The following is a 23,974-nucleotide window of genomic DNA, read 5'->3' as shown; positions in this document are numbered from 1 at the left end:
TTCTGCTCCTCTAATCGGCTTAACAAATTTCAACTTGTTTTGGCAGTATTAGCCCTGCCTGCAATCTTAAGCTTTGGAAGACAATAAGGGTCATTTACAAAAACACCCAACGAGGATGGGATTTGAACCCATGCATGCAGAGCACAATGGATTAGCAGTCTATCGCCTTAACCACTCTACCACCTCGTCAACTTATTTTCTTTTTTTTTCTTTGGTTAGTTTCCAGCTGTTTTATAACCAAACCTGATCCCTAAAAAGTGTTTTACAAATTTTGAGAAGTGTCAGTAATATGTATTCAAAATTTATTTTCCCTTATTTAAAATCAAATCTTTTCTTGTTTATAAAAATGTCATTAAATGGCATGCAAAAACTAGATGAGTGTATATATAGGTCTACTAGAACACATCTACAAAAAAAAACATTTGTAGTAATAGTTCCATGCAAACATTTTCTAGAAGGTTTATCATTTACACAAGTTTTTAGAGTTCTGCTCCTCTAATCGGCTTAACAAATTTCTACCTGTTTTGGCAGTATTAGCCCTGCCTGCAATCTTGGGCTTTGGAAGACAATAAGGGTCATTTACAAAAACACCCGTCAAGGATGGGATTTGAACCCATGCATGCAGAGCACAATGGATTAGCAGTCCATCGCCTTAACCACTCGGCCACTTCGTCAACTTATTTTCATTTTTTTTATTTGGTTAGTTTCCAGCTGTTTTATAACCAAACCTGATCCCTAAAAAGTGTTTTACAAATTTTGAGAAGTGTCAGTAATATGTATTCAAAATTTTTTTTCCCTTATTTAAAATCAAATCTTTTCTTGTTTATAAAAATGTCATTAAATGGCATGCAAAAACTAGATGAGTGTATATATAGGTCTACTAGAACACATCTACAAAAAAAAACATTTGTAGTAATAGTTCCATGCAAACATTTTCTAGAAGGTTTATCATTTACACAAGTTTTTAGAGTTCTGCTCCTCTAATCGGCTTAACAAATTTCTACCTGTTTTGGCAGTATTAGCCCTGCCTGCAATCTTGGGCTTTGGAAGACAATAAGGGTCATTTACAAAATCACCCGACGAGGATGGGATGCAGAGCACAATGGATTAGCAGTCCATCGCCTTAACCACTCAGCCACCTCGTCAACTTATTTTCATTTTTTTCTTTGGTTAGTTTCCAGCTGTTTTATAACCAAACCTGATCCCTAAAAAGTGTTTTACAAATTTTGAGAAGTGTCAGTAATATGTATTCTAAATGTATTTTCCCTTATTTAAAATCAAATCTATTCTTGTTTATAAAAATGTCATTAAATGGCATGCAAGAACTAGATGAGTGTATATATAGGTCTACTAGAACACATCTACAAAAAAAAAACATTTGTAGTAATAGTTCCATGCAAACATTTTCTAGAAGGTTTATCATTTACACAAGTTTTTAGAGTTCTGCTCCTCTAATCGGCTTAACAAATTTCAACCTGTTTTGGCAGTATTAGCCCTGCCTGCAATCTTGGGCTTTGGAAGACAATAAGGGTCATTTACAAAAACACCCGACAAGGATGGGATTTGAAGCCATGCATGCAGAGCACAATGGATTAGCTGTCCATCGCCTTAACCACTCGGCCACCTCGTCAACTTATTTTCATTTTTTTTTTCTTTGGTTAGTTTCCAGCTGTTTTATAACCAAACCTGATCCCTAAAAAGTGTTTTACAAATTTTGAGAAGTGTCAGTAATATGTATTCTAAATGTATTTTCCCTTATTTAAAATCAAATCTATTCTTGTTTATAAAAATGTCATTAAATGGCATGCAAGAACTAGATGAGTGTATATATAGGTCTACTAGAACACATCTACAAAAAAAAACATTTGTAGTAATAGTTCCATGCAAACATTTTCTAGAAGGTTTATCATTTACACAAGTTTTTAGAGTTCTGCTCCTCTAATCGGCTTAACAAATTTCAACCTGTTTTGGCAGTATTAGCCCTGCCTGCAATCTTGGGCTTTGGAAGACAATAAGGGTCATTTACAAAAACACCCGACGAGGATGGGATTTGAACCCATGCATGCAGAGCACAATGGATTAGCAGTCCATCGCCTTAACCACTCGGCCACCTCGTCAACTTATTTTCATTTTTTTTCTTTGGTTAGTTTCCAGCTGTTTTATAACCAAACCTGATCCCTAAAAAGTGTTTTACAAATTTTGAGAAGTGTCAGTAATATGTATTCAAATTTTTTTTTCCCTTATTTAAAATCAAATCTTTTCTTGTTTATAAAAATGTCATTAAATGGCATGCAAGAACTAGATGAGTGTATATATAGGTCTACTAGAACACATCTACAAAAAAAAACATTTGTAGTAATAGTTCCATGCAAACATTTTCTAGAAGGTTTATCATTTACACAAGTTTTTAGAGTTCTGCTCCTCTAATCGGCTTAACAAATTTCAACCTGTTTTGGCAGTATTAGCCCTGCCTGCAATCTTGGGCTTTGGAAGACAATAAGGGTCATTTACAAAAACACCCAACGAGGATGGGATTTGAACCCATGCATGCAGGGCACAATGGATTAGCAGTCTATCGCCTTAACCACTCGGCCACCTCGTCAACTTATTTTCATTTTTTTTCTTTGGTTAGTTTCCAGCTGTTTTATAACCAAACCTGATCCCTAAAAAGTGTTTTACAAATTTTGAGAAGTGTCAGTAATATGTATTCTAAATTTTTTTTCCCTTATTTAAAATCAAATCTTTTCTTGTTTATAAAAATGTCATTAAATGGCATGCAAGAACTAGATGAGTGTATATATAGGTCTACTAGAACACATCTACAAAAAAAAAACATTTGTAGTAATAGTTCCATGCAAACATTTTCTAGAAGGTTTATCATTTACACAAGTTTTTAGAGTTCTGCTCCTCTAATCGGCTTAACAAATTTCAACCTGTTTTGGCAGTATTAGCCCTGCCTGCAATCTTGGGCTTTGGAAGACAATAAGGGTCATTTACAAAAACACCCGACAAGGATGGGATTTGAAGCCATGCATGCAGAGCACAATGGATTAGCTGTCCATCGCCTTAACCACTCGGCCACCTCGTCAACTTATTTTCATTTTTTTTTTCTTTGGTTAGTTTCCAGCTGTTTTATAACCAAACCTGATCCCTAAAAAGTGTTTTACAAATTTTGAGAAGTGTCAGTAATATGTATTCTAAATTTTTTTCCCTTATTTAAAATCAAATCTTTTCTTGTTTATAAAAATGTCATTAAATGGCATGCAAGAACTAGATGAGTGTATATATAGGTCTACTAGAACACATCTACAAAAAAAAACATTTGTAGTAATAGTTCCATGCAAACATTTTCTAGAAGGTTTATCATTTACACAAGTTTTTAGAGTTCTGCTCCTCTAATCGGCTTAACAAATTTCAACCTGTTTTGGCAGTATTAGCCCTGCCTGCAATCTTGGGCTTTGGAAGACAATAAGGGTCATTTACAAAAACACCCGACAAGGATGGGATTTGAAGCCATGCATGCAGAGCACAATGGATTAGCTGTCCATCGCCTTAACCACTCGGCCACCTCGTCAACTTATTTTCATTTTTTTTTTCTTTGGTTAGTTTCCAGCTGTTTTATAACCAAACCTGATCCCTAAAAAGTGTTTTACAAATTTTGAGAAGTGTCAGTAATATGTATTCTAAATGTATTTTCCCTTATTTAAAATCAAATCTATTCTTGTTTATAAAAATGTCATTAAATGGCATGCAAGAACTAGATGAGTGTATATATAGGTCTACTAGAACACATCTACAAAAAAAAACATTTGTAGTAATAGTTCCATGCAAACATTTTCTAGAAGGTTTATCATTTACACAAGTTTTTAGAGTTCTGCTCCTCTAATCGGCTTAACAAATTTCAACCTGTTTTGGCAGTATTAGCCCTGCCTGCAATCTTGGGCTTTGGAAGACAATAAGGGTCATTTACAAAAACACCCGACAAGGATGGGATTTGAAGCCATGCATGCAGAGCACAATGGATTAGCTGTCCATCGCCTTAACCACTCGGCCACCTCGTCAACTTATTTTCATTTTTTTTTTTCTTTGGTTAGTTTCCAGCTGTTTTATAACCAAACCTGATCCCTAAAAAGTGTTTTACAAATTTTGAGAAGTGTCAGTAATATGTATTCTAAATGTATTTTCCCTTATTTAAAATCAAATCTATTCTTGTTTATAAAAATGTCATTAAATGGCATGCAAGAACTAGATGAGTGTATATATAGGTCTACTAGAACACATCTACAAAAAAAAACATTTGTAGTAATAGTTCCATGCAAACATTTTCTAGAAGGTTTATCATTTACACAAGTTTTTAGAGTTCTGCTCCTCTAATCGGCTTAACAAATTTCAACCTGTTTTGGCAGTATTAGCCCTGCCTGCAATCTTGGGCTTTGGAAGACAATAAGGGTCATTTACAAAAACACCCGACGAGGATGGGATTTGAACCCATGCATGCAGAGCACAATGGATCAGCAGTCCATCGCCTTAACCACTCGGCCACCTCGTCAACTTATTTTCATTTTTTTTTCTTTGGTTAGTTTCCAGCTGTTTTATAACCAAACCTGATCCCTAAAAAGTGTTTTACAAATTTTGAGAAGTGTCAGTAATATGTATTCTAATTTTTTTTTCCCTTATTTAAAATCAAATCTTTTCTTGTTTATAAAAATGTCATTAAATGGCATGCAAGAACTAGATGAGTGTATATATAGGTCTACTAGAACACATCTACAAAAAAAAACATTTGTAGTAATAGTTCCATGCAAACATTTTCTAGAAGGTTTATCATTTACACAAGTTTTTAGAGTTCTGCTCCTCTAATCGGCTTAACAAATTTCAACCTGTTTTGGCAGTATTAGCCCTGCCTGCAATCTTGGGCTTTGGAAGACAATAAGGGTCATTTACAAAAACACCCAACGAGGATGGGATTTGAACCCATGCATGCAGAGCACAATGGATTAGCAGTCTATCGCCTTAACCACTCGGCCACCTCGTCAACTTATTTTCATTTTTTTTCTTTGGTTAGTTTCCAGCTGTTTTATAACCAAACCTGATCCCTAAAAAGTGTTTTACAAATTTTGAGAAGTGTCAGTAATATGTATTCTAAATTTTTTTTCCCTTATTTAAAATCAAATCTTTTCTTGTTTATAAAAATGTCATTAAATGGCATGCAAGAACTAGATGAGTGTATATATAGGTCTACTAGAACACATCTACAAAAAAAAACATTTGTAGTAATAGTTCCATGCAAACATTTTCTAGAAGGTTTATCATTTACACAAGTTTTTAGAGTTCTGCTCCTCTAATCGGCTTAACAAATTTCAACCTGTTTTGGCAGTATTAGCCCTGCCTGCAATCTTGGGCTTTGGAAGACAATAATGGTCATTTACAAAAACACCCGACGAGGATGGGATTTGAACCCATGCATGCAGAGCACAATGGATTAGCAGTCTATCGCCTTAACCACTCGGCCACCTCGTCAACTTATTTTCATTTTTTTTCTTTGGTTAGTTTCCAGCTGTTTTATAACCAAACCTGATCCCTAAAAAGTGTTTTACAAATTTTGAGAAGTGTCAGTAATATGTATTCTAAATTTTTTTTCCCTTATTTAAAATCAAATCTTTTCTTGTTTATAAAAATGTAATTAAATGGCATGCAAGAACTAGATGAGTGTATATATAGGTCTACTAGAACACATCTACAAAAAAAAACATTTGTAGTAATAGTTCCATGCAAACATTTTCTAGAAGGTTTATCATTTACACAAGTTTTTAGAGTTCTGCTCCTCTAATCGGCTTAACAAATTTCAACCTGTTTTGGCAGTATTAGCCCTGCCTGCAATCTTGGGCTTTGGAAGACAATAAGGGTCATTTACAAAAACACCCGACAAGGATGGGATTTGAAGCCATGCATGCAGAGCACAATGGATTAGCAGTCTATCGCCTTAACCACTCGGCCACCTCGTCAACTTATTTTCATTTTTTTTCTTTGGTTAGTTTCCAGCTGTTTTATAACCAAACCTGATCCCTAAAAAGTGTTTTACAAATTTTGAGAAGTGTCAGTAATATGTATTCTAAATTTTTTTTCCCTTATTTAAAATCAAATCTTTTCTTGTTTATAAAAATGTCATTAAATGGCATGCAAGAACTAGATGAGTGTATATATAGGTCTACTAGAACACATCTACAAAAAAAAACATTTGTAGTAATAGTTCCATGCAAACATTTTCTAGAAGGTTTATCATTTACACAAGTTTTTAGAGTTCTGCTCCTCTAATCGGCTTAACAAATTTCAACCTGTTTTGGCAGTATTAGCCCTGCCTGCAATCTTGGGCTTTGGAAGACAATAAGGGTCATTTACAAAAACACCCGACAAGGATGGGATTTGAAGCCATGCATGCAGAGCACAATGGATTAGCTGTCCATCGCCTTAACCACTCGGCCACCTCGTCAACTTATTTTCATTTTTTTTTTCTTTGGTTAGTTTCCAGCTGTTTTATAACCAAACCTGATCCCTAAAAAGTGTTTTACAAATTTTGAGAAGTGTCAGTAATATGTATTCTAAATGTATTTTCCCTTATTTAAAATCAAATCTATTCTTGTTTATAAAAATGTCATTAAATGGCATGCAAGAACTAGATGAGTGTATATATAGGTCTACTAGAACACATCTACAAAAAAAAACATTTGTAGTAATAGTTCCATGCAAACATTTTCTAGAAGGTTTATCATTTACACAAGTTTTTAGAGTTCTGCTCCTCTAATCGGCTTAACAAATTTCAACCTGTTTTGGCAGTATTAGCCCTGCCTGCAATCTTGGGCTTTGGAAGACAATAAGGGTCATTTACAAAAACACCCAACGAGGATGGGATTTGAACCCATGCATGCAGGGCACAATGGATTAGCAGTCTATCGCCTTAACCACTCGGCCACCTCGTCAACTTATTTTCATTTTTTTTCTTTGGTTAGTTTCCAGCTGTTTTATAACCAAACCTGATCCCTAAAAAGTGTTTTACAAATTTTGAGAAGTGTCAGTAATATGTATTCTAAATTTTTTTTCCCTTATTTAAAATCAAATCTTTTCTTGTTTATAAAAATGTCATTAAATGGCATGCAAGAACTAGATGAGTGTATATATAGGTCTACTAGAACACATCTACAAAAAAAAACATTTGTAGTAATAGTTCCATGCAAACATTTTCTAGAAGGTTTATCATTTACACAAGTTTTTAGAGTTCTGCTCCTCTAATCGGCTTAACAAATTTCAACCTGTTTTGGCAGTATTAGCCCTGCCTGCAATCTTGGGCTTTGGAAGACAATAATGGTCATTTACAAAAACACCCGACGAGGATGGGATTTGAACCCATGCATGCAGAGCACAATGGATTAGCAGTCTATCGCCTTAACCACTCGGCCACCTCGTCAACTTATTTTCATTTTTTTTCTTTGGTTAGTTTCCAGCTGTTTTATAACCAAACCTGATCCCTAAAAAGTGTTTTACAAATTTTGAGAAGTGTCAGTAATATGTATTCTAAATTTTTTTTCCCTTATTTAAAATCAAATCTTTTCTTGTTTATAAAAATGTCATTAAATGGCATGCAAGAACTAGATGAGTGTATATATAGGTCTACTAGAACACATCTACAAAAAAAAACATTTGTAGTAATAGTTCCATGCAAACATTTTCTAGAAGGTTTATCATTTACACAAGTTTTTAGAGTTCTGCTCCTCTAATCGGCTTAACAAATTTCAACCTGTTTTGGCAGTATTAGCCCTGCCTGCAATCTTGGGCTTTGGAAGACAATAAGGGTCATTTACAAAAACACCCGACAAGGATGGGATTTGAAGCCATGCATGCAGAGCACAATGGATTAGCTGTCCATCGCCTTAACCACTCGGCCACCTCGTCAACTTTTTTTCATTTTTTTTTTCTTTGGTTAGTTTCCAGCTGTTTTATAACCAAACCTGATCCCTAAAAAGTGTTTTACAAATTTTGAGAAGTGTCAGTAATATGTATTCTAAATGTATTTTCCCTTATTTAAAATCAAATCTATTCTTGTTTATAAAAATGTCATTAAATGGCATGCAAGAACTAGATGAGTGTATATATAGGTCTACTAGAACACATCTACAAAAAAAAACATTTGTAGTAATAGTTCCATGCAAACATTTTCTAGAAGGTTTATCATTTACACAAGTTTTTAGAGTTCTGCTCCTCTAATCGGCTTAACAAATTTCAACCTGTTTTGGCAGTATTAGCCCTGCCTGCAATCTTGGGCTTTGGAAGACAATAAGGGTCATTTACAAAAACACCCGACAAGGATGGGATTTGAAGCCATGCATGCAGAGCACAATGGATTAGCTGTCCATCGCCTTAACCACTCGGCCACCTCGTCAACTTATTTTCATTTTTTTTTTCTTTGGTTAGTTTCCAGCTGTTTTATAACCAAACCTGATCCCTAAAAAGTGTTTTACAAATTTTGAGAAGTGTCAGTAATATGTATTCTAAATGTATTTTCCCTTATTTAAAATCAAATCTATTCTTGTTTATAAAAATGTCATTAAATGGCATGCAAGAACTAGATGAGTGTATATATAGGTCTACTAGAACACATGTACAAAAAAAAACATTTGTAGTAATAGTTCCATGCAAACATTTTCTAGAAGGTTTATCATTTACACAAGTTTTTAGAGTTCTGCTCCTCTAATCGGCTTAACAAATTTCAACCTGTTTTGGCAGTATTAGCCCTGCCTGCAATCTTGGGCTTTGGAAGACAATAAGGGTCATTTACAAAAACACCCGACGAGGATGGGATGCAGAGCACAATGGATTAGCAGTCCATCGCCTTAACCACTCGGCCACCTCGTCAACTTATTTTCATTTTTTTCTTTGGTTAGTTTCCAGCTGTTTTATAACCAAACCTGATCCCTAAAAAGTGTTTTACAAATTTTGAGAAGTGTCAGTAATATGTATTCTAAATTTATTTTCCCTTATTTAAAATCAAATCTTTTCTTGTTTATAAAAATGTCATTAAATGGCATGCAAGAACTAGATGAGTGTATATATAGGTCTACTAGAACACATCTACAAAAAAAAACATTTGTAGTAATAGTTCCATGCAAACATTTTCTAGAAGGTTTATCATTTACACAAGTTTTTAGAGTTCTGCTCCTCTAATCGGCTTAACAAATTTCAACCTGTTTTGGCAGTATTAGCCCTGCCTGCAATCTTGGGCTTTGGAAGACAATAAGGGTCATTTACAAAAACACCCGACGAGGATGGGATTTGAACCCATGCATGCAGAGCACAATGGATTAGCAGTCTATCGCCTTAACCACTCGGCCACCTCGTCAACTTATTTTCATTTTTTTTCTTTGGTTAGTTTCCAGCTGTTTTATAACCAAACCTGATCCCTAAAAAGTGTTTTACAAATTTTGAGAAGTGTCAGTAATATGTATTCTAAATTTTTTTTCCCTTATTTAAAATCAAATCTTTTCTTGTTTATAAAAATGTCATTAAATGGCATGCAAGAACTAGATGAGTGTATATATAGGTCTACTAGAACACATCTACAAAAAAAAACATTTGTAGTAATAGTTCCATGCAAACATTTTCTAGAAGGTTTATCATTTACACAAGTTTTTAGAGTTCTGCTCCTCTAATCGGCTTAACAAATTTCAACCTGTTTTGGCAGTATTAGCCCTGCCTGCAATCTTGGGCTTTGGAAGACAATAAGGGTCATTTACAAAAACACCCGACAAGGATGGGATTTGAAGCCATGCATGCAGAGCACAATGGATTAGCTGTCCATCGCCTTAACCACTCGGCCACCTCGTCAACTTTTTTTCATTTTTTTTTTCTTTGGTTAGTTTCCAGCTGTTTTATAACCAAACCTGATCCCTAAAAAGTGTTTTACAAATTTTGAGAAGTGTCAGTAATATGTATTCTAAATGTATTTTCCCTTATTTAAAATCAAATCTATTCTTGTTTATAAAAATGTCATTAAATGGCATGCAAGAACTAGATGAGTGTATATATAGGTCTACTAGAACACATCTACAAAAAAAAACATTTGTAGTAATAGTTCCATGCAAACATTTTCTAGAAGGTTTATCATTTACACAAGTTTTTAGAGTTCTGCTCCTCTAATCGGCTTAACAAATTTCAACCTGTTTTGGCAGTATTAGCCCTGCCTGCAATCTTGGGCTTTGGAAGACAATAAGGGTCATTTACAAAAACACCCGACAAGGATGGGATTTGAAGCCATGCATGCAGAGCACAATGGATTAGCTGTCCATCGCCTTAACCACTCGGCCACCTCGTCAACTTATTTTCATTTTTTTTTTCTTTGGTTAGTTTCCAGCTGTTTTATAACCAAACCTGATCCCTAAAAAGTGTTTTACAAATTTTGAGAAGTGTCAGTAATATGTATTCTAAATGTATTTTCCCTTATTTAAAATCAAATCTATTCTTGTTTATAAAAATGTCATTAAATGGCATGCAAGAACTAGATGAGTGTATATATAGGTCTACTAGAACACATGTACAAAAAAAAACATTTGTAGTAATAGTTCCATGCAAACATTTTCTAGAAGGTTTATCATTTACACAAGTTTTTAGAGTTCTGCTCCTCTAATCGGCTTAACAAATTTCAACCTGTTTTGGCAGTATTAGCCCTGCCTGCAATCTTGGGCTTTGGAAGACAATAAGGGTCATTTACAAAAACACCCGACGAGGATGGGATGCAGAGCACAATGGATTAGCAGTCCATCGCCTTAACCACTCGGCCACCTCGTCAACTTATTTTCATTTTTTTCTTTGGTTAGTTTCCAGCTGTTTTATAACCAAACCTGATCCCTAAAAAGTGTTTTACAAATTTTGAGAAGTGTCAGTAATATGTATTCTAAATTTATTTTCCCTTATTTAAAATCAAATCTTTTCTTGTTTATAAAAATGTCATTAAATGGCATGCAAGAACTAGATGAGTGTATATATAGGTCTACTAGAACACATCTACAAAAAAAAACATTTGTAGTAATAGTTCCATGCAAACATTTTCTAGAAGGTTTATCATTTACACAAGTTTTTAGAGTTCTGCTCCTCTAATCGGCTTAACAAATTTCAACCTGTTTTGGCAGTATTAGCCCTGCCTGCAATCTTGGGCTTTGGAAGACAATAAGGGTCATTTACAAAAACACCCGACGAGGATGGGATTTGAACCCATGCATGCAGAGCACAATGGATTAGCAGTCCATCGCCTTAACCACTCGGCCACCTCGTCAACTTATTTTCATTTTTTTTCTTTGGTTAGTTTCCAGCTGTTTTATAACCAAACCTGATCCCTAAAAAGTGTTTTACAAATTTTGAGTAGTGTCAGTAATATGTATTCTAAATTTTTTTTCCCTTATTTAAAATCAAATCTTTTCTTGTTTATAAAAATGTCATTAAATGGCATGCAAGAACTAGATGAGTGTATATATAGGTCTACTAGAACACATCTACAAAAAAAAACATTTGTAGTAATAGTTCCATGCAAACATTTTCTAGAAGGTTTATCATTTACACAAGTTTTTAGAGTTCTGCTCCTCTAATCGGCTTAACAAATTTCAACCTGTTTTGGCAGTATTAGCCCTGCCTGCAATCTTGGGCTTTGGAAGACAATAAGGGTCATTTACAAAAACACCCGACGAGGATGGGATTTGAACCCATGCATGCAGAGCACAATGGATTAGCAGTCCATCGCCTTAACCACTCGGCCACCTCGTCAACTTATTTTCATTTTTTTTCTTTGGTTAGTTTCCAGCTGTTTTATAACCAAACCTGATCCCTAAAAAGTGTTTTACAAATTTTGAGAAGTGTCAGTAATATGTATTCTAAATTTTTTTTCCCTTATTTAAAATCAAATCTTTTCTTGTTTATAAAAATGTCATTAAATGGCATGCAAGAACTAGATGAGTGTATATATAGGTCTACTAGAACACATCTACAAAAAAAAACATTTGTAGTAATAGTTCCATGCAAACATTTTCTAGAAGGTTTATCATTTACACAAGTTTTTAGAGTTCTGCTCCTCTAATCGGCTTAACAAATTTCAACCTGTTTTGGCATTATTAGCCCTGCCTGCAATCTTGGGCTTTGGAAGACAATAAGGGTCATTTCCAAAAACACCTGACGAGGATGGGATTTGAACCCATGCATGCAGAGCACAATGGATTAGCAGTCCAGCGCCTTAACCACTCGGCCACCTCGTCAACTTATTTTCATTTTTTTTCTTTGGTTAGTTTCCAGCTGTTTTATAACCAAACCTGATCCCTAAAAAGTGTTTTACAAATTTTGAGAAGTGTCAGTAATATGTATTCTAATTTTTTTTTCCCTTATTTAAAATCAAATCTTTTCTTGTTTATAAAAATGTCATTAAATGGCATGCAAGAACTAGATGAGTGTATATATAGGTCTACTAGAACACATCTACAAAAAAAAACATTTGTAGTAATAGTTCCATGCAAACATTTTCTAGAAGGTTTATCATTTACACAAGTTTTTAGAGTTCTGCTCCTCTAATCGGCTTAACAAATTTCAACCTGTTTTGGCAGTATTAGCCCTGCCTGCAATCTTGGGCTTTGGAAGACAATAAGGGTCATTTACAAAAACACCCAACGAGGATGGGATTTGAACCCATGCATGCAGAGCACAATGGATTAGCAGTCTATCGCCTTAACCACTCGGCCACCTCGTCAACTTATTTTCATTTTTTTTCTTTGGTTAGTTTCCAGCTGTTTTATAACCAAACCTGATCCCTAAAAAGTGTTTTACAAATTTTGAGAAGTGTCAGTAATATGTATTCTAAATTTTTTTTCCCTTATTTAAAATCAAATCTTTTCTTGTTTATAAAAATGTCATTAAATGGCATGCAAGAACTAGATGAGTGTATATATAGGTCTACTAGAACACATCTACAAAAAAAAAACATTTGTAGTAATAGTTCCATTCAAACATTTTCTAGAAGGTTTATCATTTACACAAGTTTTTAGAGTTCTGCTCCTCTAATCGGCTTAACAAATTTCAACCTGTTTTGGCAGTATTAGCCCTGCCTGCAATCTTGGGCTTTGGAAGACAATAAGGGTCATTTACAAAAACACCCGACAAGGATGGGATTTGAAGCCATGCATGCAGAGCACAATGGATTAGCTGTCCATCGCCTTAACCACTCGGCCACCTCGTCAACTTATTTTCATTTTTTTTTTCTTTGGTTAGTTTCCAGCTGTTTTATAACCAAACCTGATCCCTAAAAAGTGTTTTACAAATTTTGAGAAGTGTCAGTAATATGTATTCTAAATGTATTTTCCCTTATTTAAAATCAAATCTATTCTTGTTTATAAAAATGTCATTAAATGGCATGCAAGAACTAGATGAGTGTATATATAGGTCTACTAGAACACATCTACAAAAAAAAACATTTGTAGTAATAGTTCCATGCAAACATTTTCTAGAAGGTTTATCATTTACACAAGTTTTTAGAGTTCTGCTCCTCTAATCGGCTTAACAAATTTCAACCTGTTTTGGCAGTATTAGCCCTGCCTGCAATCTTGGGCTTTGGAAGACAATAAGGGTCATTTACAAAAACACCCGACAAGGATGGGATTTGAAGCCATGCATGCAGAGCACAATGGATTAGCTGTCCATCGCCTTAACCACTCGGCCACCTCGTCAACTTATTTTCATTTTTTTTTTCTTTGGTTAGTTTCCAGCTGTTTTATAACCAAACCTGATCCCTAAAAAGTGTTTTACAAATTTTGAGAAGTGTCAGTAATATGTATTCTAAATGTATTTTCCCTTATTTAAAATCAAATCTATTCTTGTTTATAAAAATGTCATTAAATGGCATGCAAGAACTAGATGAGTGTATATATAGGTCTACTAGAACACATCTACAAAAAAAAACATTTGTAGTAATAGTTCCATGCAAACATTTTCTAGAAGGTTTATCATTTACACAAGTTTTTAGAGTTCTGCTCCTCTAATCGGCTTAACAAATTTCAACCTGTTTTGGCAGTATTAGCCCTGCCTGCAATCTTGGGCTTTGGAAGACAATAAGGGTCATTTACAAAAACACCCGACGAGGATGGGATTTGAACCCATGCATGCAGAGCACAATGGATTAGCAGTCCATCGCCTTAACCACTCGGCCACCTCGTCAACTTATTTTCATTTTTTTTCTTTGGTTAGTTTCCAGCTGTTTTATAACCAAACCTGATCCCTAAAAAGTGTTTTACAAATTTTGAGAAGTGTCAGTAATATGTATTCTAAATTTTTTTTCCCTTATTTAAAATCAAATCTTTTCTTGTTTATAAAAATGTCATTAAATGGCATGCAAGAACTAGATGAGTGTATATATAGGTCTACTAGAACACATCTACAAAAAAAAACATTTGTAGTAATAGTTCCATGCAAACATTTTCTAGAAGGTTTATCATTTACACAAGTTTTTAGAGTTCTGCTCCTCTAATCGGCTTAACAAATTTCAACCTGTTTTGGCAGTATTAGCCCTGCCTGCAATCTTGGGCTTTGGAAGACAATAATGGTCATTTACAAAAACACCCGACGAGGATGGGATGCAGAGCACAATGGATTAGCAGTCCATCGCCTTAACCACTCGGCCACCTCGTCAACTTATTTTCATTTTTTTCTTTGGTTAGTTTCCAGCTGTTTTATAACCAAACCTGATCCCTAAAAAGTGTTTTACAAATTTTGAGAAGTGTCAGTAATATGTATTCTAAATTTATTTTCCCTTATTTAAAATCAAATCTATTCTTGTTTATAAAAATGTCATTAAATGGCATGCAAGAACTAGATGAGTGTATATATAGGTCTACTAGAACACATCTACAAAAAAAACATTTGTAGTAATAGTTCCATGCAAACATTTTCTAGAAGGTTTATCATTTACACAAGTTTTTAGAGTTCTGCTCCTCTAATCGGCTTAACAAATTTCAACCTGTTTTGGCAGTATTAGCCCTGCCTGCAATCTTGGGCTTTGGAAGACAATAAGGGTCATTTACAAAAACACCCGACAAGGATGGGATTTGAAGCCATGCATGCAGAGCACAATGGATTAGCTGTCCATCGCCTTAACCACTCGGCCACCTCGTCAACTTATTTTCATTTTTTTTTTCTTTGGTTAGTTTCCAGCTGTTTTATAACCAAACCTGATCCCTAAAAAGTGTTTTACAAATTTTGAGAAGTGTCAGTAATATGTATTCTAAATGTATTTTCCCTTATTTAAAATCAAATCTATTCTTGTTTATAAAAATGTCATTAAATGGCATGCAAGAACTAGATGAGTGTATATATAGGTCTACTAGAACACATCTACAAAAAAAAACATTTGTAGTAATAGTTCCATGCAAACATTTTCTAGAAGGTTTATCATTTACACAAGTTTTTAGAGTTCTGCTCCTCTAATCGGCTTAACAAATTTCAACCTGTTTTGGCAGTATTAGCCCTGCCTGCAATCTTGGGCTTTGGAAGACAATAAGGGTCATTTACAAAAACACCCGACAAGGATGGGATTTGAAGCCATGCATGCAGAGCACAATGGATTAGCTGTCCATCGCCTTAACCACTCGGCCACCTCGTCAACTTATTTTCATTTTTTTTTTCTTTGGTTAGTTTCCAGCTGTTTTATAACCAAACCTGATCCCTAAAAAGTGTTTTACAAATTTTGAGAAGTGTCAGTAATATGTATTCTAAATGTATTTTCCCTTATTTAAAATCAAATCTATTCTTGTTTATAAAAATGTCATTAAATGGCATGCAAGAACTAGATGAGTGTATATATAGGTCTACTAGAACACATCTACAAAAAAAAACATTTGTAGTAATAGTTCCATGCAAACATTTTCTAGAAGGTTTATCATTTACACAAGTTTTTAGAGTTCTGCTCCTCTAATCGGCTTAACAAATTTCAACCTGTTTTGGCAGTATTAGCCCTGCCTGCAATCTTGGGCTTTGGAAGACAATAAGGGTCATTTACAAAAACACCCGACGAGGATGGGATTTGAACCCATGCATGCAGAGCACAATGGATTAGCAGTCCATCGCCTTAACCACTCGGCCACCTCGTCAACTTATTTTCATTTTTTTTCTTTGGTTAGTTTCCAGCTGTTTTATAACCAAACCTGATCCCTAAAAAGTGTTTTACAAATTTTGAGAAGTGTCAGTAATATGTATTCTAAATTTTTTTTCCCTTATTTAAAATCAAATCTTTTCTTGTTTATAAAAATGTCATTAAATGGCATGCAAGAACTAGATGAGTGTATATATAGGTCTACTAGAACACATCTACAAAAAAAAACATTTGTAGTAATAGTTCCATGCAAACATTTTCTAGAAGGTTTATCATTTACACAAGTTTTTAGAGTTCTGCTCCTCTAATCGGCTTAACAAATTTCAACCTGTTTTGGCAGTATTAGCCCTGCCTGCAATCTTGGGCTTTGGAAGACAATAATGGTCATTTACAAAAACACCCGACGAGGATGGGTTGCAGAGCACAATGGATTAGCAGTCCATCGCCTTAACCACTCGGCCACCTCGTCAACTTATTTTCATTTTTTTCTTTGGTTAGTTTCCAGCTGTTTTATAACCAAACCTGATCCCTAAAAAGTGTTTTACAAATTTTGAGAAGTGTCAGTAATATGTATTCTAAATTTATTTTCCCTTATTTAAAATCAAATCTATTCTTGTTTATAAAAATGTCATTAAATGGCATGCAAGAACTAGATGAGTGTATATATAGGTCTACTAGAACACATCTACAAAAAAAACATTTGTAGTAATAGTTCCATGCAAACATTTTCTAGAAGGTTTATCATTTACACAAGTTTTTAGAGTTCTGCTCCTCTAATCGGCTTAACAAATTTCAACCTGTTTTGGCAGTATTAGCCCTGCCTGCAATCTTGGGCTTTGGAAGACAATAAGGGTTATTTCCAAAAACACCTGACGAGGATGGGATTTGAACCCATGCATGCAGAGCACAATGGATTAGCAGTCCATCGCCTTAACCACTCGGCCACCTCGTCAACTTATTTTCATTTTTTTCTTTGGTTAGTTTCCAGCTGTTTTATAACCAAACCTGATCCCTAAAAAGTGTTTTACAAATTTTGAGAAGTGTCAGTAATATGTATTCTAAATTTATTTTCCCTTATTTAAAATCAAATCTTTTCTTGTTTATAAAAATGTCATTAAATGGCATGCAAGAACTAGATGAGTGTATATATAGGTCTACTAGAACACATCTACAAAAAAAAACATTTGTAGTAATAGTTCCATGCAAACATTTTCTAGAAGGTTTATCATTTACACAAGTTTTTAGAGTTCTGCTCCTCTAATCGGCTTAACAAATTTCAACCTGTTTTGGCAGTATTAGCCCTGCCTGCAATCTTGGGCTTTGGAAGACAATAAGGGTCATTTACAAAAACACCCAACGAGGATGGGATTTGAACCCATGCATGCAGAGCACAATGGATTAGCAGTCTATCGCCTTAACCACTCGGCCACCTCGTCAACTTATTTTCATTTTTTTTCTTTGGTTAGTTTCCAGCTGTTTTATAACCAAACCTGATCCCTAAAAAGTGTTTTACAAATTTTGAGAAGTGTCAGTAATATGTATTCTAAATTTTTTTTCCCTTATTTAAAGTCAAATCTTTTCTTGTTTATAAAAATGTCATTAAATGGCATGCAAGAACTAGATGAGTGTATATATAGGTCTACTAGAACACATCTACAAAAAAAAACATTTGTAGTAATAGTTCCATGCAAACATTTTCTAGAAGGTTTATCATTTACACAAGTTTTTAGAGTTCTGCTCCTCTAATCGGCTTAACAAATTTCAACCTGTTTTGGCAGTATTAGCCCTGCCTGCAATCTTGGGCTTTGGAAGACAATAATGGTCATTTACAAAAACACCTGACGAGGATGGGATTTGAACCCATGCATGCAGAGCACAATGGATTAGCAGTCTATCGCCTTAACCACTCGGCCACCTCGTCAACTTATTTTCATTTTTTTTCTTTGGTTAGTTTCCAGCTGTTTTATAACCAAACCTGATCTCTAAAAAGTGTTTTACAAATTTTGAGAAGTGTCAGTAATATGTATTCTAAATTTTTTTTCCCTTATTTAAAATCAAATCTTTTCTTGTTTATAAAAATGTCATTAAATGGCATGCAAGAACTAGATGAGTGTATATATAGGTCTACTAGAACACATCTACAAAAAAAAACATTTGTAGTAATAGTTCCATGCAAACATTTTCTAGAAGGTTTATCATTTACACAAGTTTTTAGAGTTCTGCTCCTCTAATCGGCTTAACAAATTTCAACCTGTTTTGGCAGTATTAGCCCTGCCTGCAATCTTGGGCTTTGGAAGACAATAATGGTCATTTACAAAAACACCCGACGAGGATGGGATTTGAACCCATGCATGCAGAGCACAATGGATTAGCAGTCCATCGCCTTAACCACTCGGCCACCTCGTCAACTTATTTTCAATTTCATTTTTTTTCTTTGGTTAGTTTCCAGCTGTTTTATAACCAAACCTGATCCCTAAAAAGTGTTTTACAAATTTTGAGAAGTGTCAGTAATATGTATTCTAAATTTATTTTCCCTTATTTAAAATCAAATCTTTTCTTGTTTATAAAAATGTCATTAAATGGCATGCAAGAACTAGATGAGTGTATATATAGGTCTACTAGAACACATCTACAAAAAAAAACATTTGTAGTAATAGTTCCATGCAAACATTTTCTAGAAGGTTTATCATTTACACAAGTTTTTAGAGTTCTGCTCCTCTAATCGGCTTAACAAATTTCAACCTGTTTTGGCAGTATTAGCCCTGCCTGCAATCTTGGGCTTTGGAAGACAATAAGGGTCATTTACAAAAACACCCGACAAGGATGGGATTTGAAGCCATGCATGCAGAGCACAATGGATTAGCTGTCCATCGCCTTAACCACTCGGCCACCTCGTCAACTTATTTTCATTTTTTTTTTCTTTGGTTAGTTTCCAGCTGTTTTATAACCAAACCTGATCCCTAAAAAGTGTTTTACAAATTTTGAGAAGTGTCAGTAATATGTATTCTAAATGTATTTTCCCTTATTTAAAATCAAATCTATTCTTGTTTATAAAAATGTCATTAAATGGCATGCAAGAACTAGATGAGTGTATATATAGGTCTACTAGAACACATCTACAAAAAAAAACATTTGTAGTAATAGTTCCATGCAAACATTTTCTAGAAGGTTTATCATTTACACAAGTTTTTAGAGTTCTGCTCCTCTAATCGGCTTAACAAATTTCAACCTGTTTTGGCAGTATTAGCCCTGCCTGCAATCTTGGGCTTTGGAAGACAATAAGGGTCATTTACAAAAACACCCGACGAGGATGGGATTTGAACCCATGCATGCAGAGCACAATGGATTAGCAGTCCATCGCCTTAACCACTCGGCCACCTCGTCAACTTATTTTCATTTTTTTTCTTTGGTTAGTTTCCAGCTGTTTTATAACCAAACCTGATCCCTAAAAAGTGTTTTACAAATTTTGAGAAGTGTCAGTAATATGTATTCTAAATTTTTTTTCCCTTATTTAAAATCAAATCTTTTCTTGTTTATAAAAATGTCATTAAATGGCATGCAAGAACTAGATGAGTGTATATATAGGTCTACTAGAACACATCTACAAAAAAAAACATTTGTAGTAATAGTTCCATGCAAACATTTTCTAGAAGGTTTATCATTTACACAAGTTTTTAGAGTTCTGCTCCTCTAATCGGCTTAACAAATTTCAACCTGTTTTGGCAGTATTAGCCCTGCCTGCAATCTTGGGCTTTGGAAGACAATAATGGTCATTTACAAAAACACCCGACGAGGATGGGATGCAGAGCACAATGGATTAGCAGTCCATCGCCTTAACCACTCGGCCACCTCGTCAACTTATTTTCATTTTTTTCTTTGGTTAGTTTCCAGCTGTTTTATAACCAAACCTGATCCCTAAAAAGTGTTTTACAAATTTTGAGAAGTGTCAGTAATATGTATTCTAAATTTATTTTCCCTTATTTAAAATCAAATCTATTCTTGTTTATAAAAATGTCATTAAATGGCATGCAAGAACTAGATGAGTGTATATATAGGTCTACTAGAACACATCTACAAAAAAAACATTTGTAGTAATAGTTCCATGCAAACATTTTCTAGAAGGTTTATCATTTACACAAGTTTTTAGAGTTCTGCTCCTCTAATCGGCTTAACAAATTTCAACCTGTTTTGGCAGTATTAGCCCTGCCTGCAATCTTGGGCTTTGGAAGACAATAAGGGTTATTTCCAAAAACACCTGACGAGGATGGGATTTGAACCCATGCATGCAGAGCACAATGGATTAGCAGTCCATCGCCTTAACCACTCGGCCACCTCGTCAACTTATTTTCATTTTTTTCTTTGGTTAGTTTCCAGCTGTTTTATAACCAAACCTGATCCCTAAAAAGTGTTTTACAAATTTTGAGAAGTGTCAGTAATATGTATTCTAAATTTATTTTCCCTTATTTAAAATCAAATCTTTTCTTGTTTATAAAAATGTCATTAAATGGCATGCAAGAACTAGATGAGTGTATATATAGGTCTACTAGAACACATCTACAAAAAAAAACATTTGTAGTAATAGTTCCATGCAAACATTTTCTAGAAGGTTTATCATTTACACAAGTTTTTAGAGTTCTGCTCCTCTAATCGGCTTAACAAATTTCAACCTGTTTTGGCAGTATTAGCCCTGCCTGCAATCTTGGGCTTTGGAAGACAATAAGGGTCATTTACAAAAACACCCGACAAGGATGGGATTTGAACCCATGCATGCAGAGCACAATGGATTAGCAGTCTATCGCCTTAACCACTCGGCCACCTCGTCAACTTATTTTCATTTTTTTTTTCTTTGGTTAGTTTCCAGCTGTTTTATAACCAAACCTGATCCCTAAAAAGTGTTTTACAAATTTTGAGAAGTGTCAGTAATATGTATTCTAAATGTATTTTCCCTTATTTAAAATCAAATCTATTCTTGTTTATAAAAATGTCATTAAATGGCATGCAAGAACTAGATGAGTGTATATATAGGTCTACTAGAACACATCTACAAAAAAAAACATTTGTAGTAATAGTTCCATGCAAACATTTTCTAGAAGGTTTATCATTTACACAAGTTTTTAGAGTTCTGCTCCTCTAATCGGCTTAACAAATTTCAACCTGTTTTGGCAGTATTAGCCCTGCCTGCAATCTTGGGCTTTGGAAGACAATAAGGGTCATTTACAAAAACACCCGACGAGGATGGGATTTGAACCCATGCATGCAGAGCACAATGGATTAGCAGTCTATCGCCTTAACCACTCGGCCACCTCGTCAACTTATTTTCATTTTTTTTCTTTGGTTAGTTTCCAGCTGTTTTATAACCAAACCTGATCCCTAAAAAGTGTTTTACAAATTTTGAGAAGTGTCAGTAATATGTATTCTAAATTTATTTTCCCTTATTTAAAGTCAAATCTTTTCTTGTTTATAAAAATGTCATTAAATGGCATGCAAGAACTAGATGAGTGTATATATAGGTCTACTAGAACACATCTACAAAAAAAAACATTTGTAGTAATAGTTCCATGCAAACATTTTCTAGAAGGTTTATCATTTACACAAGTTTTTAGAGTTCTGCTCCTCTAATCGGCTTAACAAATTTCAACCTGTTTTGGCAGTATTAGCCCTGCCTGCAATCTTGGGCTTTGGAAGACAATAATGGTCATTTACAAAAACACCTGACGAGGATGGGATTGGAACCCATGCATGCAGAGCACAATGGATTAGCAGTCTATCGCCTTAACCACTCGGCCACCTCGTCAACTTATTTTCATTTTTTTTCTTTGGTTAGTTTCCAGCTGTTTTATAACCAAACCTGATCTCTAAAAAGTGTTTTACAAATTTTGAGAAGTGTCAGTAATATGTATTCTAAATTTTTTTTCCCTTATTTAAAATCAAATCTTTTCTTGTTTATAAAAATGTCATTAAATGGCATGCAAGAACTAGATGAGTGTATATATAGGTCTACTAGAACACATCTACAAAAAAAAACATTTGTAGTAATAGTTCCATGCAAACATTTTCTAGAAGGTTTATCATTTACACAAGTTTTTAGAGTTCTGCTCCTCTAATCGGCTTAACAAATTTCAACCTGTTTTGGCAGTATTAGCCCTGCCTGCAATCTTGGGCTTTGGAAGACAATAATGGTCATTTACAAAAACACCCGACGAGGATGGGATTTGAACCCATGCATGCAGAGCACAATGGATTAGCAGTCCATCGCCTTAACCACTCGGCCACCTCGTCAACTTATTTTCAATTTCATTTTTTTTCTTTGGTTAGTTTCCAGCTGTTTTATAACCAAACCTGATCCCTAAAAAGTGTTTTACAAATTTTGAGAAGTGTCAGTAATATGTATTCTAAATTTATTTTCCCTTATTTAAAATCAAATCTTTTCTTGTTTATAAAAATGTCATTAAATGGCATGCAAGAACTAGATGAGTGTATATATAGGTCTACTAGAACACATCTACAAAAAAAAACATTTGTAGTAATAGTTCCATGCAAACATTTTCTAGAAGGTTTATCATTTACACAAGTTTTTAGAGTTCTGCTCCTCTAATCGGCTTAACAAATTTCAACCTGTTTTGGCAGTATTAGCCCTGCCTGCAATCTTGGGCTTTGGAAGACAATAAGGGTCATTTACAAAAACACCCGACAAGGATGGGATTTGAACCCATGCATGCAGAGCACAATGGATTAGCAGTCTATCGCCTTAACCACTCGGCCACCTCGTCAACTTATTTTCATTTTTTTTTTCTTTGGTTAGTTTCCAGCTGTTTTATAACCAAACCTGATCCCTAAAAAGTGTTTTACAAATTTTGAGAAGTGTCAGTAATATGTATTCTAAATGTATTTTCCCTTATTTAAAATCAAATCTATTCTTGTTTATAAAAATGTCATTAAATGGCATGCAAGAACTAGATGAGTGTATATATAGGTCTACTAGAACACATCTACAAAAAAAAACATTTGTAGTAATAGTTCCATGCAAACATTTTCTAGAAGGTTTATCATTTACACAAGTTTTTAGAGTTCTGCTCCTCTAATCGGCTTAACAAATTTCAACCTGTTTTGGCAGTATTAGCCCTGCCTGCAATCTTGGGCTTTGGAAGACAATAAGGGTCATTTACAAAAACACCCGACGAGGATGGGATTTGAACCCATGCATGCAGAGCACAATGGATTAGCAGTCCATCGCCTTAACCACTCGGCCACCTCGTCAACTTATTTTCATTTTTTTTCTTTGGTTAGTTTCCAGCTGTTTTATAACCAAACCTGATCCCTAAAAAGTGTTTTACAAATTTTGAGTAGTGTCAGTAATATGTATTCTAAATTTTTTTTCCCTTATTTAAAATCAAATCTTTTCTTGTTTATAAAAATGTCATTAAATGGCATGCAAGAACTAGATGAGTGTATATATAGGTCTACTAGAACACATCTACAAAAAAAAACATTTGTAGTAATAGTTCCATGCAAACATTTTCTAGAAGGTTTATCATTTACACAAGTTTTTAGAGTTCTGCTCCTCTAATCGGCTTAACAAATTTCAACCTGTTTTGGCAGTATTAGCCCTGCCTGCAATCTTGGGCTTTGGAAGACAATAAGGGTCATTTACAAAAACACCCGACGAGGATGGGATTTGAACCCATGCATGCAGAGCACAATGGATTAGCAGTCCATCGCCTTAACCACTCGGCCACCTCGTCAACTTATTTTCCTTTTTTTTCTTTGGTTAGTTTCCAGCTGTTTTATAACCAAACCTGATCCCTAAAA

The 23,974-nt window shown here is 34.5% G+C and overlaps 24 non-coding genes across 24 annotated transcripts; all 24 read right to left on the bottom strand.

The window, feature by feature from the left end:
• Positions 1-2,035: 2,035 nt before the first annotated feature.
• On the bottom strand, positions 2,036-2,117 carry TRNAS-GCU (transfer RNA serine (anticodon GCU)). Its single transcript has one exon. It is a non-coding gene; the product is annotated as a tRNA-Ser (tRNA).
• A 2,350-nt stretch (positions 2,118-4,467) lies between these two features.
• On the bottom strand, positions 4,468-4,549 carry TRNAS-GCU (transfer RNA serine (anticodon GCU)). Its single transcript has one exon. It is a non-coding gene; the product is annotated as a tRNA-Ser (tRNA).
• A 404-nt stretch (positions 4,550-4,953) lies between these two features.
• Positions 4,954-5,035, bottom strand: TRNAS-GCU (transfer RNA serine (anticodon GCU)). Its single transcript has one exon. It is a non-coding gene; the product is annotated as a tRNA-Ser (tRNA).
• A 403-nt stretch (positions 5,036-5,438) lies between these two features.
• On the bottom strand, positions 5,439-5,520 carry TRNAS-GCU (transfer RNA serine (anticodon GCU)). The gene has a single exon. It is a non-coding gene; the product is annotated as a tRNA-Ser (tRNA).
• A 1,860-nt stretch (positions 5,521-7,380) lies between these two features.
• Positions 7,381-7,462, bottom strand: TRNAS-GCU (transfer RNA serine (anticodon GCU)). The gene has a single exon. It is a non-coding gene; the product is annotated as a tRNA-Ser (tRNA).
• A 1,847-nt stretch (positions 7,463-9,309) lies between these two features.
• TRNAS-GCU (transfer RNA serine (anticodon GCU)) lies at positions 9,310-9,391 on the bottom strand. The gene has a single exon. It is a non-coding gene; the product is annotated as a tRNA-Ser (tRNA).
• A 1,847-nt stretch (positions 9,392-11,238) lies between these two features.
• TRNAS-GCU (transfer RNA serine (anticodon GCU)) lies at positions 11,239-11,320 on the bottom strand. The gene has a single exon. It is a non-coding gene; the product is annotated as a tRNA-Ser (tRNA).
• Positions 11,321-11,723: 403 nt separating this feature from the next.
• Positions 11,724-11,805, bottom strand: TRNAS-GCU (transfer RNA serine (anticodon GCU)). Its single transcript has one exon. It is a non-coding gene; the product is annotated as a tRNA-Ser (tRNA).
• A 403-nt stretch (positions 11,806-12,208) lies between these two features.
• Positions 12,209-12,290, bottom strand: TRNAS-GCU (transfer RNA serine (anticodon GCU)). The gene has a single exon. It is a non-coding gene; the product is annotated as a tRNA-Ser (tRNA).
• Positions 12,291-12,693: 403 nt separating this feature from the next.
• TRNAS-GCU (transfer RNA serine (anticodon GCU)) lies at positions 12,694-12,775 on the bottom strand. Its single transcript has one exon. It is a non-coding gene; the product is annotated as a tRNA-Ser (tRNA).
• A 1,378-nt stretch (positions 12,776-14,153) lies between these two features.
• Positions 14,154-14,235, bottom strand: TRNAS-GCU (transfer RNA serine (anticodon GCU)). The gene has a single exon. It is a non-coding gene; the product is annotated as a tRNA-Ser (tRNA).
• Positions 14,236-16,081: 1,846 nt separating this feature from the next.
• Positions 16,082-16,163, bottom strand: TRNAS-GCU (transfer RNA serine (anticodon GCU)). Its single transcript has one exon. It is a non-coding gene; the product is annotated as a tRNA-Ser (tRNA).
• An 872-nt stretch (positions 16,164-17,035) lies between these two features.
• Positions 17,036-17,117, bottom strand: TRNAS-GCU (transfer RNA serine (anticodon GCU)). Its single transcript has one exon. It is a non-coding gene; the product is annotated as a tRNA-Ser (tRNA).
• Positions 17,118-17,519: 402 nt separating this feature from the next.
• On the bottom strand, positions 17,520-17,601 carry TRNAS-GCU (transfer RNA serine (anticodon GCU)). The gene has a single exon. It is a non-coding gene; the product is annotated as a tRNA-Ser (tRNA).
• Positions 17,602-18,004: 403 nt separating this feature from the next.
• TRNAS-GCU (transfer RNA serine (anticodon GCU)) lies at positions 18,005-18,086 on the bottom strand. Its single transcript has one exon. It is a non-coding gene; the product is annotated as a tRNA-Ser (tRNA).
• Positions 18,087-18,489: 403 nt separating this feature from the next.
• On the bottom strand, positions 18,490-18,571 carry TRNAS-GCU (transfer RNA serine (anticodon GCU)). The gene has a single exon. It is a non-coding gene; the product is annotated as a tRNA-Ser (tRNA).
• An 896-nt stretch (positions 18,572-19,467) lies between these two features.
• Positions 19,468-19,549, bottom strand: TRNAS-GCU (transfer RNA serine (anticodon GCU)). The gene has a single exon. It is a non-coding gene; the product is annotated as a tRNA-Ser (tRNA).
• Positions 19,550-20,421: 872 nt separating this feature from the next.
• TRNAS-GCU (transfer RNA serine (anticodon GCU)) lies at positions 20,422-20,503 on the bottom strand. The gene has a single exon. It is a non-coding gene; the product is annotated as a tRNA-Ser (tRNA).
• Positions 20,504-20,905: 402 nt separating this feature from the next.
• TRNAS-GCU (transfer RNA serine (anticodon GCU)) lies at positions 20,906-20,987 on the bottom strand. The gene has a single exon. It is a non-coding gene; the product is annotated as a tRNA-Ser (tRNA).
• A 405-nt stretch (positions 20,988-21,392) lies between these two features.
• TRNAS-GCU (transfer RNA serine (anticodon GCU)) lies at positions 21,393-21,474 on the bottom strand. The gene has a single exon. It is a non-coding gene; the product is annotated as a tRNA-Ser (tRNA).
• An 888-nt stretch (positions 21,475-22,362) lies between these two features.
• Positions 22,363-22,444, bottom strand: TRNAS-GCU (transfer RNA serine (anticodon GCU)). Its single transcript has one exon. It is a non-coding gene; the product is annotated as a tRNA-Ser (tRNA).
• Positions 22,445-22,853: 409 nt separating this feature from the next.
• On the bottom strand, positions 22,854-22,935 carry TRNAS-GCU (transfer RNA serine (anticodon GCU)). The gene has a single exon. It is a non-coding gene; the product is annotated as a tRNA-Ser (tRNA).
• Positions 22,936-23,340: 405 nt separating this feature from the next.
• Positions 23,341-23,422, bottom strand: TRNAS-GCU (transfer RNA serine (anticodon GCU)). The gene has a single exon. It is a non-coding gene; the product is annotated as a tRNA-Ser (tRNA).
• Positions 23,423-23,825: 403 nt separating this feature from the next.
• TRNAS-GCU (transfer RNA serine (anticodon GCU)) lies at positions 23,826-23,907 on the bottom strand. Its single transcript has one exon. It is a non-coding gene; the product is annotated as a tRNA-Ser (tRNA).
• Positions 23,908-23,974: the final 67 nt, after the last annotated feature.

This window comes from Rhinoderma darwinii, chromosome 3 (assembly GCF_050947455.1).
Source record: "Rhinoderma darwinii isolate aRhiDar2 chromosome 3, aRhiDar2.hap1, whole genome shotgun sequence".
NCBI classification, from domain to species: domain Eukaryota; kingdom Metazoa; phylum Chordata; class Amphibia; order Anura; family Rhinodermatidae; genus Rhinoderma; species Rhinoderma darwinii.
The sequence above is the reverse complement of the archived record's forward strand: the minus strand, read 5'-3'. Positions and strand labels throughout refer to the sequence as shown.